This window comes from Henckelia pumila, chromosome 4, assembly GCF_033568475.1.
Source record: "Henckelia pumila isolate YLH828 chromosome 4, ASM3356847v2, whole genome shotgun sequence".
NCBI classification, from domain to species: Eukaryota; Viridiplantae; Streptophyta; class Magnoliopsida; order Lamiales; family Gesneriaceae; genus Henckelia; species Henckelia pumila.
In genome coordinates this window covers 71,305,435-71,311,997 of record NC_133123.1, presented here as the reverse complement: position 1 = coordinate 71,311,997, position 6,563 = coordinate 71,305,435, and positions in this window count along the sequence as shown.

Genomic DNA, 6,563 nt, shown 5'->3' with positions numbered 1-6,563 from the left:
TTGCCTTTCTTCCACCAATTTGATGAGTCAATGTCATTAATTAAATTAAAAGAACTTGAATACTTTAAAATTTCCATATGGAATCTCCTGGTCTTTTCCACTTTGGATAACCCAAATTAAATTTCTTCTTGATTTTGATTGGGCTGCAGAGAGTCCATTGCAAACCTCGGAAAATAGATTAATCGGCAATATTATGAGGGAGAGACCGAGAAGATCACGATTGAGGAGTGCAGGCATCGGATGGTGGGCTTCTTCGAAGCGGTCGAACGGCGGAGGATCAATCATCCGATACTTTTATTTCTAACACCCATCAATCTTGCGGAATATGAGATATAATAACACATAAAAGGCCTCGAACTTGAATAGTTCGATATTCCCTATATCTCGAGACGACGATGGCTCCAATTATAACCCAACAAAAAACTCTTTTTTTTTCGTAAATCAAAAATCAATACGAGCTTCATTCAACATGAAGAAACAAATTGCCCCTTTTTTCCGTTTTTCTTTCAACCGTAGAAAATAATCATGGGAACAAATTGCCCCTATTTTTAAAAAAATTCTTATTACACAAAAAAAAAATGATTGTGATAACGAACCAATTATAACATTTAAAAGAAGAATAGAATCACCATAGTACCTGCTCGAGACAAAGAACAAGAAAGAAGAACAAACACTTTTTCAAGATTTTCACCATAGATAGGACCTTAACAATTTTTTTTCGCTATTTTTATCGACATTGCCATGCAGAATTTATAGTATTAATTATTTCCTGTAAAATTAACTGTAATAATTAATCTGTCCCAAAGATTTAATTCCAAAATTAATTTGTGGAAATTTAAATTGACTGTAGGCATGCACTTAAATACATAAAATGATTCATTCGAAATAATTACGTGATGTTTAAATTAAATTTGATGCCCCTAAAAAATATATACGAGTCTAATCCGACCGAGCCCAATAATCCATATTTTTGGAAATATACTTTGAGGCCGTTCTAGTCTTATTTTATGAGAAGCCCAGGAAGGACCCAATATCTAGAACCTTCCAGTACTCTCGGATACATGAAGATCTGCAACAGATAAGAACAATATCTTATGAATTCAAGATTTGATATGATTTCAGACTCATCAATTAGAGTCCTACTCTAACACATGTTCTACCTTGACAAGGTAACCTACCCTTCCAAGCCCCTATAAATACAGGTATGGTTCATGGTTTATGGAGGATCTATTTGATTCACTTCTTGTTCACACCCTCACGCACGCATATTCTCTTGTTTTTACTTTTTGTCAAGCTCTTTCACTTTCGAGCACTGACTTAAGCATCGGAGGGGTCACGCCGAAACACCTTCGGCGCCCCCTAATTTAGTTTCTGTCTGTGCAGAGCTTCGTCGTGCCCGACCCGACCCGATTTATTGAAGATTTGAAGATCCACTCTACCAGACCGAACCCGGAGGAAAAAATCGACATCATCAATTGGCGCCGTCCATGGAAATTTGAAGAAACAGAATTAAGATGTGAGAATGGAACGAAAAAAGGAGGATTCAAATAAAAAAAAAAATTTGCAACAAAGCTTTTGTTGATCTAAGATGGAGATAAACATTATCACGAGAACAATATTCAAACATCTTAAACTTTCTGGGCAACACCGCGGTCGATCCTCCATGGCTATTTCCTTTCTGCCGCTGCACTCAACATTTACTGCACCTCCCACGAACGAACCCGAAACAAAGTCCCCAAACTACATATTATCCCGGCTTCACAATAAAGATGAAGATCAATTTTGAGGATTTCCAACCTTCAAAACCCCCAAACCAAACTCCACCCACATCTTTTCCCCATAGAGCCCACGTAGTTGCTCCTTGACAATGGGTTGCCTTCACTATTATGTTCACTGTCGAGGAATATGGTCCGACCATCCCATGAATATGCTTCACTAAGGGATTATCGACCACCATCATCTATGCCTTGTGCGCTTACACAAGCTCCGAGTTGCGCCGCCACCGGCCCGACTACTACAACTATATTTAGCTGCTCGATAATTCTCCTTCTGACGAATGCATCATCTCGCGCACCTTTTGTACCATGCCATCCGACCCTTGTGCTTCTGTACTATCAATCGTTGCATCTGTCTTCAATACCTCGCCGAGGAAGTCGGGTTCGTGCAATCGAACTTGTTTTGGGTTCTACACCAGCCTTCGCCCCTTTTTGCCATTTGAGTTTCTGGGAATCTGAGTACTAAAACCACCACTGTTCTTGAGCGTGAAACAGTATCTTGGGTTTTGAACGTTTCGTGTTCGCTTTCAATCTTGGAAGGATTTGATTGATATCTTCTTACACCGTTTGAAAACATTCTCCAACGGTTGTTCTTCTTCAAGAGATAAGTTTCGGTTCTTTATCTTGATTTATATACCAGCGCTCAAGTTTAGATAATTCTCGGCATATATTTCTCTTCGCACGAATTTTCTTGAATCGTTTGTTATATTTTCTTATGCGATCATGCTTATGACCAGATTAATATGATTATTGGTTCATGTTTAGATTTCAAATTGGTTTGTGTGTCTTGATAGGGCTCGATTGTTTCACCCCGTTTCCAGTTATATCGCACATGTTCGATGAATTCCTTGAGCCAACGTTTTCTATGCATACTTTACTATATGCTTCCTGTGAGTTTCAAGCTTCAACTGAGTTTAGTCATTAGACGAGGAAGAATTAATCTACATTCATGCTTCTCAACATTCCTATCCCTATCACATACTACTGTTTCGCATAGGTTAATTGGCGAACATTTTTTTTTCTTTTGACAAAACACAGGTGAAATCGTAAGAATCGGCCAAATCTGTTGATCATCTCATAACACCTGATTTATTTTCTTAAAAGTGTTTAGTCCGTACAATTTGACTTTGAGATAGATTACTATTCAAGATTTAACTCCAAGCTTTTTATCATCTTGTTTAAATATCTGAGTGAGGTAGTATTTTAAGCTTGAATCACATGCTCCATACCGATGTTTTTTATGTGTCCTTCCTTGTACAGAAAGAATGAAATAAGCTCTACATGTTTACCAAATTACTCGGAATTAGCAAAATTCACCCCTACATGTATTACACATGTTTTTGTCTAAAATAAAAATACAAATTGTCTCATGCCATCTCCATTACCTTGGGCAAACGAGAATGAGCAAAATCATGGTATCACTGTCATGAGCTTACCATATAGATTTACATTAGTATAAATCAAGAATTTATTTAATTTCATGGTGGATTTTTCACCTAGACATGCACCTTGGTTACTTTTTGTTTTGTTTTCTCTTTTTCCTTTTCCGTAATGGGTTATGTATTTTTATATAATTATGCACACTATAAGTGCTCATGTTAATTATTTGTTTATTCGTATTGATCCATGATAGTAATATTATCTCGAACCACATAAGCTCAATTTTTAAATCCTTGATAGATGGCTTTATCACTTTCGATTTCATCAATCATTAGTTTTCCACTTACTAGGATATTTTATTGGCATATCTTATGTGGCAGGTTTCAAAAGTTCTAGATTTCACCATTTCATGAATTTGGATATTATAATTTTTTCTTGATATGTTAATGTCATACATTCAAAATATTAGTGTTTTGGATTCCTTCTGCAATGGTTTTGTCGTTTAATGCAGAACTCAAAATATGTTACGCTTGGCTACATGGATTTTGCGTGGACTTAGCCCATGTCACTTTTACCATCGAGTATCTTAGCTTGATACTTTGTGGCAATTTAGTCAAGCCTATTCAACAACTCCTCAAGAAAAAAAAAAAAGAAAGATAAGTTTTCTAATTATTTTTAGCAAAACTATTTTTGTTGTGACAAATTTTGAGATATCTCATAATAAATTTTTATGTAGAGTCATGTGTTTAATTAACTTAATATTATATTATGTTTCTATTGCTTGGTATTTTTGTTTGGCTTATTTAACAGAAATCGCCATGCAATCTAGCAAAAAGGCACAATCCATGACTCAACACTTTATAAGTTCGGGCAGGGCCGGCATCATAAACCCACTCCGGTGGTGCGAAACCAAAATCCTCTCCGGGGGTGTTAAACCAAAATCCTCTCCGGGGGTGCTAAACCCAAACCCACTCCGGTGGTACTCAAAAGCCCGACCAGCTCGGCACTCACCACGCCACTCGTGGTCAAATCAAAGCCCGATCAGTTCGGCACCCACCACGCCACTCGTGGTCAAATCAAAGCCCGATCAGTTCGGCACCCACCACGCCATTCGTGGTCAGAATCCAAGCCCGACCAGCTCGGCACACACCACGCCATTCGTGGTCAGAATCCAAGCCCGACCAGCTCGGCACACACCACGCCATTCGTGGTCAGAATCCAAGCCCGATCAGTTCGGCACCCACCACGCCATTCGTGGTCAAATCAAAGCCCGATCAGTTCGGCACTCACCACGCCATTCGTGGTCAAATCAAAGCCCGATCAGTTCGGCACTCACCACGCCATTCGTGGTCAAATCAAAGCCCGACTAGCTCGGCAATATGTAAAACCATGTCACTCATGGTTATCTCAAAAGCCCGACTAGCTCGGAAATATGTAAACCCACGCCACTCGTGGTTATCTCAAAAGCCCGATTAGCTCGGCAATATGTAAACTCACGCCACTCGTGGTTATCTCAAAAGCCCGATTAGCTCGGCAATATGTAAACTCACGCCACTCGTGGTTATCTCAAAATCTCGACCAAGCTCGACACCTACCACACCACTCGTGGCCTCCATCAAAAGCCCATCCGGTTGGGAAATGTTACTTGTACTTGGTTAATACAAGAGTTCTTACATGGGCTCGGGATCCGACTAGACCACATGGTCTAAACTTCATACTTTTTTTAGACCAGTAGTGGGAGGTACTATTGATGCCCCTAAAAAATATATACGAGTCTAATCCGACCGAGCCCAATAATACATATTTTTGGAAATATACTTTGAGGCCGTTCTAGTCTTATTTTATGAGAAGCCCAGGAAGGGCCCAATATCTAGAACCTTCCAGTACTCTCGGACACATGAAGATCTGCAACAAATAAGAACAATATCTTATGAATCCAAGATTTGATATGATTTCAGACTCATCAATTAGAGTCCTACTCTAACACATATTCTACCTTGACAAGGTAACCTACCCTTCCAAGCCCCTATAAATACAGGTATGGTTCATGGTTTATGGAGGATCTATTTGATTCACTTCTTGTTCACACCCTCACGCACGCATATTCTCTTGTTTTTACTTTTTGTCAAGCTCTTTCACTTTCGAGCACTGACTTAGGCATCGGAGGGGTCACGCCGAAACACCTTCGGCGCCCCCTAATTTAGTTTTTGTCTGTGCAGAGCTTCGTCGTGCCCGACCCAACCCGATTTATTGAAGATTTGAAGATCCACTCTACCAGACCGAACCCGGAGGAAAAAATCGACATCATCAAAATTTATCACAAATAAATAAAAATCCGTAATTAGTATGAGAGAATTATATGAGTCAATATAAATGTTAGGATCAAAACATTTAGCACAGAAAAAAATAAAAAGAAATATACGAGTCCATATAAATTAAATGTTATATGGATCAAAAGATTTTTGGCCTTGCATGTTTAAAAAAACACTCACTCTCAAAATATTTTAATTTGAATGACAGTCGTGGTCAGCAACATGGATAAATGAAAGGACGGTTTGAAAATTGATGATACGTAAAATATCATAATATATTTCATTATATTTTAAAGAGATATTTCATAATATTATACGAAGATCAAGGATCTAGTTGCTTTATATATATATTATACTTACAATTTACAAATTTTCTATAATGACTTAAACTCTAACTATAAACCTTTTCATTTAATTAAAGTTGATGCTCTTAAGTCTTATATCAACTAACTTCTAATTGATTTGGTGAAGTTTTATTTAAAATTGGCTGTTCGATGAATTACAGCAGCAACGAGAAAATTTCTTCATTGGAGCCACTGTCTTCCTCTCTCATGTTCTCTGAAATAAAATATGGTATTATTGATCAACCGGCGTTCAACCACCTCGAAGAAACCCGAAATTCGATGATTGCGCTCGTATGTCCGGTCCGGTATAGAAAGAGCAGCACAAGCTATGTTATCAACCTTCTAGTATAATTATAGATACCGTTTGGTATCATGGATAAGATGTACGATAAATGAATAAAAACACGATGAAATGTGAATAAGCAAGACATAGATATGAATAACATTTTGTTTTGTATGTTTTTTATTTTGTAGGATTATTGTGTTTATTCTCTTAATTATCATTGTCCATTTCATACAATTTTACTTATATGACATTCATCCTCCTTAATATCATGTGTTGAAAGTTATTTGTCATCAAATCTACAACGTTAGTTTTACTTACAACTCGCAAGGTAAATAAACAATACACACAGTCACACACATACTTCCTACTTCATATAGTAAATTGATAAAACTTGAAACACAAAATAATAAGTGAGATGCAATTAAAAATTGGCTAAAAGGAGAACGAATGTTAGCACCTACCTGCG